Raw genomic sequence first — 15784 nt, forward strand, 5'->3', positions numbered from 1 at the left:
CTGAACTGAACTGAATTCTGTGAAAAATGCCATTGGTAATTTGGCCAAGATTGCATTGAATCTGTAGATTAGAATTCCATAACATCAAATGCAAAAATAAACTCAAAATGGATTACAGACCTAAATGAAAAGCTGGCTACTATAAAACTCTTAGAGGAAAATATAGACAGGACACTTTTTGACAGAAGCCACAGCAATAAATATCTTTTTTGATCCACCTCCTAAAGTAATGAAAATAAAAACAAAAGTAAACAAATAGGCCCTAATTAAGCTTAAAAGTTTTAGCACAGCAAAGAAAACCATTAACAAATGAAAAGACAACACTCAGAATGGGAAAAAAATGTTTGAAAATGAAGCAGCTGACAGGGGAAAATCTCCAAAATATACAAGAACTCATGCAGCTCAAGATAAAAAACAAAACAAAGCAAATAATCCAATCAAAAAATGGGTGGGAGATATAAATAGACATTTCTCCAAAGAAGACATACAAATGGCCAAAAGGCATATGAGAAAATGTTCAACATCATTAATTATTAGAGAAATGCAAATCAAAACTACAATGAGATATCACTCATAGCAATCAAAATGGCTGCTATAAAAATATCCATAAAAAATAAATATAGGAGAGGTTGTGGCGAGAAGAAACCCTCCTACAGTGTTGGCAGAGATGTGAACTGGTACAATCACTATGCAGGATATATGGTGCTGGTGGTTTAATCACTCAGTTATGTCCAACTTTTGCAACTCCATGGACTGCAGCCCACCAGGCTCCTCTGTCCATGGAGTTTTCCAGGCAAGGATACTGGAGTGGGTTGCAATTTCCTACTCCAGGGGATCTTCCCAATCCAGGGATAGAACCCTGGTCTCCCACATTGCAGGCAGATTCTTTACTGTCTGAACAACCAGGGAAGCATGGAGAACAGTATGATGGTTCCTTAAAAAACTAAAAGTAGAGCTACCATATGATCTAGTAATCCCAATCCTGGGCGTATATCCAGAGAAAATCGTAATTCAAAATGACACATGAACCCCAATGCTATCGCAGCACTATTTACAATAGCCAGGACATGGAAGCAACCTAAATGTCCATCAGCAGAGAAATGGATAAAGAAGACGTGGTACATTGTGCAGTGGAATATTAGTCAACCATTAAAAAGAATGAAATAATGCCATTTGCAGCAACATGGATTGACCTAGAGACTGCTGTACTGAGTGAAGTAACTCAGACAGAGAAAGATAAATATGATATGATATTGTGGAATCTTAATAAAAAGTACAAATGAACTTATCTACAAAATAGAAATAGAGTTACAGATGTAGGAAAAAAAACATAGTTACTGGGGATAAGGCAGTGGGGGAGGGATACATTGGAAAGTTGGGGCTGACATACACATACTACTGTATATAAAGCAGTTAACTTATAAAGACCAACTGTATAGCACAGGGAACCTGACCCAATACTCTGTAAAGGGAAAAAAATCTAAAACAGAGTGGATATATGTTTAACTGATTCACTTTGATGTATACCTGAAACTCACACACCATTATAAGTCAACTATACTCCAAAAATAGACTTTTTTTAATGGCTTAGAATAGACAGCACTTAGTTCATGTAGCTTGAGTGGAGCTGAACTGAACTGAAATGAACGGCTGGTTGCTTTTTTCGGGTTTGCCTATGCTATTCTGTTCCTTCTGAATGAAATACTCTTCCCTTTCCACCTCCTTCCTCACTTGCTAAAATTATACTTCAAGATCCAGGTTTGTGTGACCTTTTCCTGTGACGATAAGCCTTTCTTTCCTAACACAGGCAGTTGAACAGTAGGTCCTTTGTCAACACCTCTATCTTGCATTAATACATGACTCTATATTGTCCCTCTCACTTGGGGCAACAGCTTCTGCTTATTAAGACCTGCTAGGTTCCAGGAACATAATTCCATTTCTCTCATTTCATTGCCACAGTTACCCTGCTGTAGGACAAAAGTTGTAGACTCCATTCTATTGAGGGAAAAACTGAAGCTCAGTATGGTTAAATAACTTGCCCAGAGTCAGAGGGCTAGTCACTGACAGACTGAGGTTTGAAGCCGGGCCCCACCTCAGAGCGCATACGCTTTCCTTTATTGCTTTAATTAGTTTTTATTCTGTCTCATCATCTATACCATGAGCTCCTTGCAGGCAGGAGCCTGTCTCAGCTGATGGCTCTCTTTCAAGGGAAAAAATGTGCCTTCCCGCAAGCCTAAAGTTTACTGGGAGCAGAGTGTCAACACTCCTTCCTTCTCCCTCACCAGTGCTGAGGTAAGCTTCTGTGCTAGTGGAGCTGTGAAGGAAAGGACAATAATTGACCAGCAAATGGAAGCAGCTCAGTCCCCAGGGTTCCTTTGGGTCATGTTTGCTGCTCCAGCATCTGTGGGGGCTGTGAGGAGGCCTCCCTGGAGTCTGAGCTCATTGGATCCCCTGGGCAATGATGTCAGCCTCCTGCTCCGCCAGGCCCCAGAGGCCACAATCACACTGACGTCACCCTTGGTTCCATGGAGCTTCATAGAAACTCAGACCTACATGCCCCTGCCTAAAACAACTTCTAACCGTGATTTGGGAGGTCCTACTCTTTGCCAAGAAGTCCCTTTCTTTTCTTTTTGTTTTTCACCGTAACTTGCATTACCCCTAAAATCATAAGCCTCACTCATTACTTTGCTTTACACACACACACACACACACACACACACACACACACACACACTGCCTGGAATCTCTGACACACCAATATAAATAAGAAAACATAGGGAATTATCCAAAAAAAGAGAAAAAAACCCAAAAAATATTCCTCAGTGGTTTTTTTCAGACTGGAAAAGGGAGAAGCTGAGCAAGAGGAAACAAGGACAACGTATCAGCTTTTCCAGGTTCTGACTCTCACAGATGGGAAATTTAAAAAGCTTCAACACCGAACTTTTTCACTTACCAGTCTTTATTAACCATAAGGAAGTCATCTCCATAAAGTAATTCTTGCCTGCATCTACCAACTCCTATTTTAATTCAGTTTGGCAAGGAATCATCAAAAAATCAAAAAACAAATAAACGGTCATTTCTCTTAAAACCTAGCACTATGTGATATGGTTTAAAAGAAATATTAGACAGACACTTCTCAATTTAAATTCTGCACGTGACTCCCATTGCAATTAGCACAAAATTTGAACTTGAACCATAGCCCGGCGCACCTTCCCCAAAGTTAGCACCCAGTTTTATTATATCCTGTTCTTCCCTCCAGCACCATCAGCCATTTCTCATCCCTCAAAAACCGAAACATTGACAACTTCAGGGTTTGCAGTTTATGTCTGAGACCCACATGATGAGTCAGATTTAGTAGTTACTCCTCAGAGTAGCAAACAGAATGTGACTGATGACTTGATTATGGTATTTGAATATTAAACACTCAAATTGAAAAGATCTAGCAGGTCGTGTTGTTGTTCAGTTGCTCAGTCGTGTCTGACTCTTTGTGACCCCATGGACTGCAGCACACCAGGCTTCCCTGTCCTTCACTATCTCCCGGAGTTTGCTCAAACTCATGTCCATTGCAGAGAAGGCAATGGCACCCCACTCCAGTACTCTTGCCTGGAGAATCCCATGGATGGAGGAGCCTGGTGGGCTGCAGTCCATGGGGTCGCTAAGAGTCGGACACGACTGAGCGACTTCACTTTCACTTTTCACTTTCCTACGTTGGAGAAGGAAATGGCAACCCACTCCAGTGTTGTTGCCTGGAGAATCCCAGGGACGGGGGAGCCTGGTGGGCTGCCGTCTATGGGGTCGCACAGAGTCGGACATGACTGAAGCGACTTAGCAGCAGCAGCATCATGTCCATTGATCTGATGATGCCATTCAACCACCTCATCCTCTGTTAGCCCTCTTCTCCTCCTGCCCTCAGTCTTCCGCAGCATCGGGGTCTTTTCCAATGAGTCTTTGCATCAGGCAGGTGCGGCCATTACAAAAAGCAGCATCAGGCCCAAGGACTTGGAGTTCGGTGAGGTGCTGCTCGAGCAGAGGAGCTGAGGCGTGGGTTACATTAGTGCCTCAAGTTCCCCTCCCTGACAGCACTGGTTTCAGGGCCAGCTTCTGTGTTAGGTCCTCAGCTATAAGATGAACAGCTGGTTCTTTTCCTTCATAGCATTCATCCCAATTTACACTTAGACTCCAGTATTCTTGCCTGGAGAACCCCATGGACACTATGAAAAGGCAAAAAGATACGACACCAGAAGATGTCTGGGGGAGAGAGGCAGGCAATTATTAATAGCCCCAGCAAGAATGAAGCAGGTCGGCCAAAGTGAAAACATTGCTCAAAAGTGGATGTGTCTGGTGGTGAAAGTAAAGTCTGCTACTGTAAAGAACAATATTGCATAGAAACCTGGAATGTTAGGTCCATGATTCAAGGTAAATTTAACATTGACAAGCAGGAGATGGCAAGATTAAACACAGATATCTTAGGAATCAGTGATTAAAATGGATGAGAATGGGTGAATTCAATTCAGATGATCATTATACCTACTACTGTGGGCAAGAATCAATTAGAAGAAATGGAGTAGCCTTTGGAACTCAGGAAAGACCCAGGAGACTAAAGCCTGTTTCCTACAGACAAGAAATGGGAGACATAGAGGGTCTTTTGTACCCAGGAAGGCCACACAGAATCCTACTCAGTCTCAACTTCACACTGGGCCCACCTACGATATGCTGGACAGCCTCCTTTCTAAGACCCTTAATAGTATTTGTGAAGTCCCTTTTGTCTCGTAAGACAACATTCACAGATTCTAGGGATTCGGATATGGGCATTGGAGAAGGCTCCTGAAAGTTCCTTGGACAGCAAGATCAAACCAGTCTATCTTAAGGGAGATCAACCCTGAATATTCACTGAAAGGACTGATGCTGAAGCTGAAGCTCCAGTATTTTTGGTCATCTGATGTGAATAGATAACTCACTGGAAAAGTCCCTGATACTGGGAAAGATTGAGAAGAGGGTGTCAGTAGATGAGATGGCTGGACAGCATCACTGATGCAATGAACATGAACTTGGACTAACTCCAGTAGATAGTGAGGGACAGGGAGGCCTGGCGTGCTGCAGTCCATGGGGTCACAAAGAGTTGGACCCGACTGGGTGACTGAACAACAACAACTAGAAAGGCAATTTCACCACATTAGTCAAAAATAATAACTTGGAATAATTTTATATTTACAGAAAAAAATTGTGAAAATAGTGCAGTATTGGGGAAGCCCAATACTGGTCAGTTATCTCATAGGATACCACTCAATTTAGGTTTGGCTGATGCTCCTCTCATATCTAGACTGGAGTTGTGAGTTTCAGGAAAGAACACCACAGAGATGAAGTCATTTCTCTGCACCACATTAGGGGGCACATAAACCCAACATGAAACAACGACTGGTTCAAAATTGGGAAAGGAGTACGTCAAGGCTGTATATTGTCACCCTGCTTATTTAACTTATATGCAGAGTACATCATGTGAAATGCCAGGCTGGATGAAGCACAAGCTGGAATCAATATTGCTGGGAGAAACATCAATAACCTCAGATATGCAGATGACACCGCCCTTATGGCAGAAAGTGAAGAGGAACTAAAAAACCTCTTTATGAAGGTGAAAGAGGAGAGTGAAAAATCTGACTTAAAACTCAACATTCAAAAACGAAGATCATGGCATCAGGTCCCATCACTTCATGGCAAATAGATAGGGAATCGACAGAAACAGTGACAGACTTTATTTTCTTGGGCTCCAAAATCACTGCAGATGGTGACTGCAGCCATGTAATTAAAAGACACTTGCTCCTTGGAAGAAAAGCTATGACAAACCTAGATAACATATTAAAAAGCAGAGACATTGCTTTGCCAACAAAGATCCATATAGTCAAAGCCATGGTTTTTCCAGCAGTCATGTATGGATGTGAGAGCTGGACCATAAAGAAGGCTGAGCACCAAAGAATTGATACTTTTGAACTATGGTGTTGTAGAAAACTCTTGAGAGTCCTTTAGACTGCAAGGAGATCAAACCAGTCAATCCTAAAGGAAATCAGGATATTTCACTGGAAGGACTGATGAATATTCACTGGAAGGACTGATGCTGAAGCTGAAGCTCCAATACTTTGGCCACCTGATGAGAAGAACTGACTCATTGTGAAAGACCCTGATGCTGGGAAAGATTGAAGGCAGGAGGAGAAGGGGATGACAGAGGACAAGATGATTGGATGGCATCACCGATTCAATGGACATGGGTATGAGCAAGCTCCGGGAAACAGTGAAGAATAGGGAAGACCAGTGTGCACTTCAGTCCATGTGGTCACAAAGAGTCAGACACGACTGAGTGACTCAACAACAAACCCACACAACATCACCTGTGATGTTTACCCTGATCACATGGTTAAGGCAGTATTTGCCAGATTCTTCCACTAATAGCTATGTTACTATTTTTCCTCTTCTAAACTCTCTTTGAATACAGACAGTATCAAGTCCACCCTTAGGTGTGGAAAGGGAACTAAGCTCCGATTTCTAGATGAGAGACTATTGACATAAGTGAAAAGAACTTTGGGGGCAAGATTTCTCTCCCATCCCCATTTAATTATTTCTTCAATCATATTTTCCTGACTATGAATACATGTACATATATTTAATGTTTTTGGATAATAATCCAATACTATTTTATTCATTTTATTGCTCAGATTGTTCCAGCGTTGACCATTGGGAACTCCTTCAGATCAACTCCTGTGTTCTCTTGATACGCTCTCATTCTCTTGTTTTTTTGAGCACGTTCTTGCTTTTGATTCTATTACCTTGAGGCCAGTGGCCAATCTCCCTCTCTTGGTGCCTGGCTTCTTCCTCCAAGGTCTCCAGGTTTTTTCTGACCTTTGGCCTGTCACCTCCATACACTCTTCCCTTTGGCTGGGCTAGACTAGCCCCTTGTGGAGGGCTAAAGTCAGAAAACACCACACCTCAGCTGTGTCTGTCACCAAGACAATTAAGAGGCCCTGCATGAAAACCCAGGGGTCCTGCTCCCAAACCTCCTTCCAACTGTGGTGCACCAGGTCCTTAGGGACATGGAGGTGGAGGCCTACGTCCGTCACGTGACTACTGTAGCCATGGCACTCTAGCGCAACTTCTCCAGAGACTGGGACCCAGGGAGCTTCTGGGTCTACAGGGAAGCAGCTGGATAGCTTTCCTCCAGAGTTCTCGGTGAGGGTCTGGCTAGATGAAATTGAACAGCTTTGTTGACCTAGAGTGATCCACACCTTGGGATCTCAGTCTCCCCATCTCACCTACTGTATGTTTATCTCCTTACCCAAAGCTCCCAGTTCCCCGAGTTCTCCCTCCGAGATGACTGACAGAGAAACCCTTCCCTCCAAAGTGAAGTGAAAGTATAAACGTAGGTGTGAAAGTATAGGGAAAGGTAGATATGGCCATAGGAAGACAACCCTACCTTTGTGCTGTGAACATATCTTTCATTCCTCTCCCCCCAGATTCTAAATATGTCTTCTGTCCATCCCCATCATCTCTCGCTTGGGCCATAGCTATATCCTCCTGACATGCTCCAAATTATTTTGCAGACAGATTATTTTTTAAAGCACAAATCAGGTTGTATCACTTAATCAGTTTCAAAATATCGAATGGCTCTCCATCACATCATGATAAAGGTCAAAATATTTAACCCCAGCAATCCGTGGCCTTGTCTTGCACTGGTCGCTCTTCACTGTCCAAGGGCCAGCCACCTCAGCTGTCCCTCATACTGGCCCCTTACCGTGGGATGTTCCTCCCTCCACTGCAACACCTATCTCCTTTTCATCCTTTAGACCAACTAAGGGGTCTTTTAAATGAATGTAATATTTTGGGATCATTTGCCTTGACCATCAAATTCAGAGGGAAGAACTTCCCTAGTGGTCCAGTGGTTAAGAATGCACCTGCCAATACAGGGGAAATGGGTTCGATCCCTGGTCCCAGAAGACGCCACATGCTACACAGCAACTAAGCCTGAGCACCACAAGTACTGAAGCCCGCACTTGCTCTGGAGCCCATGCTCTGCAGCAAGAGAAGCCACTGCAATGAGAGGCCCACATACCATGACTAGAGAGGAGGCCCTGCTTGCCACAACTAGAGAAAGTGTGCATGCAGCAATGAAAACCCAGTGCAGCCAGAAATAATAAGGTTTTTAATAATGATATATCTATATAGACAAATTCAGAGAGGAAAAAACCAAGAGGCTTGTCAGGGGCTGGGACAATTGGCTATGGGGAGATTATGGTGTAATCTCCATAGAGATTGGGGCTGCCATAGTGGGTATCCTCCTTTTTCAAAGTGGAGTCACCCCTCTGTCGAGCCCACACTACAGAGTGTAAGTTCCCAAATGCTTGTCTGAGATGTCATGAGAGGATGGTTGCAATAACAGTAAGAACCTTTGTAGGGTGCTGGCTTCACCCAGATGTGAAAGAGCATCGTGGTCAGGAGCAGAGACCTAAAGGGGCCCTGGTCAGCGAGAGCCCATGAGTGAGAAGGGGCCACAAGGAGACTCACCCTCTGCCCTACTTGAACACAAAGGAAGCAACAACTTTTGTTTTTTATTGGCCATACCTCGTGGCTTCTGGGACTTTAGTTTCCTGACCAGGGATCAAATCTGGGCCCTCAGCTGTGAGAGCACAGAATCTTAACCACTGGACAGCCAGGGAATTACACAGATTAAAAAAAAAAAAAAGTCTAGATAACCCTTCTGGCTTTTTTTCCTCCTGGTGCTACACTCCTGAGAGTCTCTTCCAGAGCCACAGACATTTGATCTAGCCAGACCTCATTTTCTTCCTGAAGATGGTGAGAAGTGAGCACAGTCGGGAGGGCTGGAGGAGGGGGAGCATTCCATTGCCCCTGGTGCCAGCTCCAGGAACCTTCAAATTCAGTATCTGGTTATTCCACAGGACTGTCAAAGGTTCAGCCCCATTGTGTGTTATAAGGATGTTCTGGTTAGCGGTCTTCAATACAGCTCCTTTTAACTTCCCCGTAACAAGGGTTTCCCTGGTGGCTCAGAGGCAAAGAATCCACCTGCCAACCAGGAGACTTGGGTTCAATCCCTGGGTTGGGAGGATCCCCTGAAGGAGGAAATGGTCGCTCACTACAGTGTCAGACACAACTTGATGACTAAATGACAACAACAACAACATGCCTATGAAACATACAACAAAAAGAAAGGCACAAACTACTGAAAATGCACACCAAATCTCAGAGGAAATGGACCTCAGTGGCACCAAGACAGCGTCCAGGAATTTCAGAGTTCTCACCCTGGGGATGCTCTCCCAATCCTAGATTTAGCTAATACTAGGGTTTCCAGTGTTCTTGCCTGAAGAATCCCAGGGATGGCAGAGCCTGGAGGGCTGCCATCTATGGGGTCGCACAGAGTCGGACACGACTAAAGTGACTTAGCAGCAGCAGGGAGTCCATGGATTTCACTTAAGACTAGCTGCCAAAATTTGAAGAAAGTGATGAAGTGGTAAATTAGGAACCTTAGAGTATTAATAAATCAAAATAAACGCATTAGGAAAGAATTAAGCTTCAACAACACTCATTATAGTGGTTTTATATAAGTTACAAAAGTCACTGTGTGTTAGCAACTGTGATATTTTAACGCAAGCCAGGACTGTGTTTTTTCATACTGTTCAATGGGTTCTCAAAGCAAGAATACTTAAGTGGTTTGCCATTTCCTTCTCCAGAGGACCATGTTTTGTCAGAACTCTCCAATGAGGACAGGAATGGGAAATTTTAATTCAGATGAACTTTAATTCAGATGAACATTATATCCACTACTGTGGACAAGAATCCCTTAGAAGAAATGGAGTAGCACTCATCATCAACAAGAGAGTCTGAAATGCAGAATTTGGGTGCAGTCTCAAACATCACAGAATGATCTTGGCTTGTTTCCAAGGCAAATCATTCAACACCACATAATCCAAGTCTATGCGCCAACTATTGACGTCAAGGAAGATGAAGTTGAGTGGTTCTAATGAAGACCTACAACACCTTCTAGAACTAACACCAAAGAAAGATGTCCTTTTCATAAGAGGGGACTGGAATGCAAAAGTAGGAAGTCAAGAGATGCCCAGAATAACAGGCAAGTTTGGCCTTGGAGTACACAATGAAACAGGGCAAAGCTACGGTTGGTGAAGTAATGTCTCTGCCTTTTACTATGCTGTCTAGGTTGGTCATAACTTTTCTTCCAAGGAGAAAGCATCTTTTAATGTCATGGCTGCAGTCACCATCTGCAGTGATTTTGGAGCCCAAAAAAAATAAAGTCTGTCACTGTTTCCATTGCTTTCCCATCGATTTGCCATGAAATGATGGGACCGGATGCCATGATCTTAGTTTTCTGAATGTTGAGTTTTAAGCCAACTTTTTCACTCTCCCCTTTTACTTTCATCAAGAGGCTCTTTAGTTCTTAGCTTTCTGCCCTAAGGATGGTGTCATCTGCCTATCTGAGGTTATGGATATTTTTCCCGGCAATGGCAGAAAGTGAAGACAACTAAATAGCCTCTTGATAAAGGTGAAAAAGGAGAGTGAAAAAAGTGACTTGAAAATCAACATTCAAAAAACAAAGATCATGGTATCCAGTCCCATCACTACATGGCAAATAGATGGGGAAACCGTGGAAACAGTGACAGACTTTATTTTCTTGGATTTCAAAATCACTGCAGACAGTGACTGCAGCCGTGAAATTAAAAGACACTTGCTCCTTGGAAGCAAAGCTATGACAAACCTGGATAATATATTAAAAAGCAGAGATATCACTTTGCTGGCAAAGATCCATATACCCAAAGCTTTGGTTTTTCCAGTAGTCATGTACAGTTGTGAGAGTGGGACCATAAAGAAGGCTGAGAGCCGAAGAACCGATGCTTCAAACTGTGGTGTTGGAGAAGACTCTTGAGAGTCTCTTGGACAGCAAGAAGATCAAACCAGTCAATCCTAAAGGAAATCAACCCTAAATATTTATTGGAAGGACCGATGCTGAAGCTTCAGTACTTTGGCCACCTGATGTGAAGAGCTGACTCATTGGAAAAGACCCTGATGCTGGGAAAGAAAGAAGGCAGGAGGAGAAGGGGACAACAGAGGATGAGATGGTGGGATGGCATCACCGACTTGATGGACATGAGTTTGAGTAAACTCTGGGAGATGGTGAAGGACAAGGAAGCCTGGCGTGCTGCAGTCTATGGGGTCCCAAAGAGTCAGACATGACTTAGTAACTATACAACAAGTACTGTGTTTGCTCACTTGTGAGAAGCAGCACAGCAAGATCATGAAAAGCAAGCCCTAAAACCAGACTAGAGACCAAAGGATTATAAGGACAAGGAGGGCTACTGTATCTGGATAAGGCAAGAAAGCCTGGACTGCATGTCAGTGAAAAAACTTCAGATTTTGCTGCCACCTTATGGCTGTCAGACCACAACATGATGTCACATGCTCTAGTGCTGGGGCTTCTGATTTTAGCTTTGAAAAGACCAAGGTAGATATACATATCATTTTTTATATGCATACAATAAGAATGGAGAAAAAACACTTTTAAAAGCATAGGGGGAAATCACTTTAAAATACTTTTTATTATAAAAATATTTGTAATACTTTTTGTAGCACAATGATAACTCCAGTATCTTTAGAGTCTTACAAACATTATTTAGGCTTGTATGCTAAGAGGTTAACAGAGACAATGATTGTTTGACACTGAGTCCTTGTATATGGTGTCAGTTATTACAAATGATTGGTATAGGTGGCCCGGAAATCAGAGTAGTTCCTTTAATTTCAGATGCACAATTAGAATTAAAATCCTTGGTCCAAAATATGGGTTCATCAGTGGTGATGGGACACATGAAAAATGTATTTTTGTGTTGGGATTGGATGCTGAGAGTCTCTGGATTCAACAACTTAGAATAATTCAAGTCAAAGAAACTGATCTAGCACAGTACAAAAACACAACTTTGCCCATATGTCTTAGGCTTAATATGTTGTGCTTTCTTACTTATTCTTTCTCTAAAGAGTCTTATACTGTACACTAAATTTCTCCATGATTCTAGTGCTGTTTAGGATAATTTTCCCCTTTTTATGATTTGCAAGTGACTGGGTTTTCTTGTTTTGTTTTGGCATGTTTATTGGTTGCACTGTGGCCGCAGAATGTAATCTGTACAATTTCTGCTTTTGGAATGTATTAATTGAATTATATGCATTCAATTTTTATGAATATTTGTAACTGATATGCATTTCATAGGCTGAAGATTCAGGTTTTGTAAAACAAAATGTAGCTTTATTTTTCTTTTACACAATTTTTCCTCTATTTTGAGTTATTTTTTTACTCTTAATGGCCAAGAAAAGCAACACCCACAACCAGACATGAATATTATCACTCACTTTCAGATAAATTAAGCCATTTCTGCCTTTTCAGGATTTTCCCAGTGAATTATAATTTCCCCCTTCCCATCTTCTTACAGAAGGCTACATCTAAGTCGGGGGGAGTTTCCACAGCATTAAGCGAGAGTCATCTGAATGTTCTGTGGTCGTCACCTGCCAACTTTGGCATCCTTGAGATGTAAATCAACTTCGCCTTCCAGGTCTGTCATGTGCCACAGACTATGCAGGACCATGCGGGACTGTTTCCCACACTTGGTAGTTTTAGTACATTCACTTCTGGCCCAGAGCTCAGGGCCGCTTCTATTCTGCTAGTCCCCTCCCACCCACTTTTGTGAAACCTTTGCATTCTCAGGCCCTCTAGTCCTTTGATGATCTTGGTACCTTGCCAGGCTCTCTGGACTCACTTATGCAGGACTTGCTGCCTCCCTCTTCTCCCCAGAGAATATCGACTTTTGGATCCCACATCCCTAACTGGGGGCTTGTGGGAGAGGTTCATATCCCCTTAAGGGAAGTTTCAACCCTGAGGATTGGGGGCAGAGGACAGAAAAGACCCTTTCTCAAGAGACCTGCCTCAGTATCTGATTCTGCCTTCCCGACTGTCCAGTCCGAGGCCGCTAAATCCGAATGCATGAGGTGTGGTTGCGCTTTGGTGCCACCTGGTGGCGGTGTGACAGGCTGGGCTTAAACCCCCGCTTGGTGGATGCTGATTCTGCCAGTGATCCTCCGCCTGCCTGTCACACCGCTGAGAGCTACACTCTTCCTAGAATCCACCCGGTTAGATGACGCCTTCTTTGGGCTTCCCTGATAGCTCAGTTGGTAAAGAATCTACCTGCAATGAAGGAGACCCCGGTTCGATTTCTGGGCCGGGAAGATCCATCGGAGAAGGAATAGGCTACCCACTCCAGTATTCTTGGGCTTCCCTTGTGGTTCAGCTGGTAAAGAATCTGCCTTCAATGCGGGAGACCTGGGATGGACCCCTGGGTTGGGAAGATCCCCTGGAGAAGGGAAAGGCTACCCGCTCCAGTATCCTGGCCTGGAGAATTCCATGGACTGTACAGTCCATGGGGTCACAAAGAGTAGAACACAAGGGAGAGACTTTCACTTTCTTCACTTTCTTTTGTTGGGTGAACTGGCACACTGGGCACCTAGAATACTCAGGACATGTTCCCACTTTCCAGTTTCTAAAAATAAAGTGGTCTGTGTTCTTACTGCCTGGCTGCCTCCATACCCCACCAAAAAAAGAAACTTTAATCCCCACAAAGCAAAATGGCCATCACAAATCACACCATAGAATACATGCCCAGCCATCCTAATCAGACAGTCCCTGAAATACAAGATTGCAGTCTCTCAGAAAACCTCCTACAGAGACACAGAACTGCAGATCCAAGTACCAACAGAGTAAATGGAGATGCCTCAGGTCTTCAAAGGGAGGAAAGGAAGCCAGGTTGAGAAAAGAGGGGAAGGAACAGGAGCTGTCACAGACGTCTGGAAGGTCTGCCACCTGCAGACACCCAGGCATTACGGGACTTCACTCTGGGCCTCCAGGGAAGGCAGAACTGGAACTCGGCCCTACCAGAAACCAGACTAGACCAGAACAGAACCAGAACTCAAACCACAGACCAGACCAGAACAGAACCAGAATTCAAGTTCTTTGCCAAGCAGAGGTGATCATCCTTCAATCCTCAGCTCAGGCTGAGGCCCTTCGATCAGACAAATAACATACAAGGGAATCCCATAAGGTTATCAGCTGATTTCTCAACAAAAACTACAAGCCAGAAGGGAATGGCATGATATATTTAAAGTGATGAAAGGGAAGAAACTACAACCAAGAATACTCTACCCAACAAGACTCATTCAGATTTGATGAAGAGATCAAAAGATTTTCAGACAAAGAGAATTCAGTACCACCAAACCAGCTTTACAAATCCTAAAGGAACTTCTCTAGGCAGGAAACAAGAGGAGGAAAAGACTTACCTATAGAAAATAAACCCAGAACAAATAAGAAAATGGCAATAGGATCATACATATAGATAATTACCTTAAATGTAAATGGATTAAATGCACTGACCAGAAGACATAGACTGGCTGGGCAGATGAAAACATGTGTATGTATGGACTTCCCTTACCACATCACTCTACTTAACCCCCCAAATTGTATGTAATTATTTTATATTGTTAGGTTAATTATGCTTCCATTATGCCTTGCAAATAGAATTATCTTTTAAATTTTTGTCTGGCAATTGATTGTGAAAATTGATAAACATCTTTTACTATTGTGATTATGTAACTATTACTCATTCAACACCATTTTATCATGATTGGTCAATAGAAAATAATAGACTTTTATATCACCAAAACTGCCATTTAATGCAAAAACCTGTAATCACTTTTTAAAATCCATATGCATATCAAAATTATCTTGAAACTTTTTAAAAAATGCAAATGCCCAAGTAATGCTTCTTTTCTCCAAAGCTCCTGATGTGTTTCTAATGAGCAGCAATATTTAAAAACAACTGGACTATATGCTGATCTTTTACTTCCATCTAGTTTGTTTTACTTTTTCTGTTTCATATTCAGTGCTCTCATTTCATTTCACTTGTTTTCCAATTTCTCCAGCTCTTCCTTTTTTTTGTCCTTTGATGTTCTTTCTCAAGCCTTTATCAAGCACTGTAGAAAAACTTTTGTATACATATGTATATATGTATATAGTATGTATAATATATATATTTTAGAAAACATGAAATTTTGCCTACTGTAAGAATTTATGACATTTTGATTCCACTTGTTTAGCTTAGTGTGACTAGAATGCTAGATTTCTAATCTAAAAAAATATATAATCATCAAGCAACAAAGGTTTACTGTATGGCACATAGAACTATAGTCAATATCTTCTGATAACTTATAATGGAAAATAATCTGAAAATAATATATGTATATATGTATAATTGAATTACCTTGCTGTGCACCTGAAACATTGTTAAGTCAACTATATTTCAATAATATATATATATATTTTTTAAAGTGTTAATTAGATTGATTAATAAGGATATAAGAAGAAGCTGAGGGAAAATAGAGATTTCTTCCCAAGAAGATGGAAATTTTAAAGGAACTCATCCCAATAGGACAGAGATTTTCAGATGTTTATTAAGAAATGGGGAAAATAAAGTGGATGCTGATGGAATTAAAACAAAAGGTTTTGACACACTACTACCAGAGATTGGATAGGCCTAAGGCTATGGTTTTTCCTGTGGTCATGTATGGATGTGAGAGTTGGACTGTGAAGAAGGCTGAGCACCAAAGAATTGATGCGTTTGAACTGTGGTATTGGAGAAGACTCTTGAGAGTCCCTTGGACTGCAAGGAGATCCAGCCAGTCC

This window comes from Ovis canadensis, chromosome 3 (assembly GCF_042477335.2).
Source record: "Ovis canadensis isolate MfBH-ARS-UI-01 breed Bighorn chromosome 3, ARS-UI_OviCan_v2, whole genome shotgun sequence".
Classification (NCBI taxonomy): Eukaryota; Metazoa; Chordata; class Mammalia; order Artiodactyla; family Bovidae; genus Ovis; species Ovis canadensis.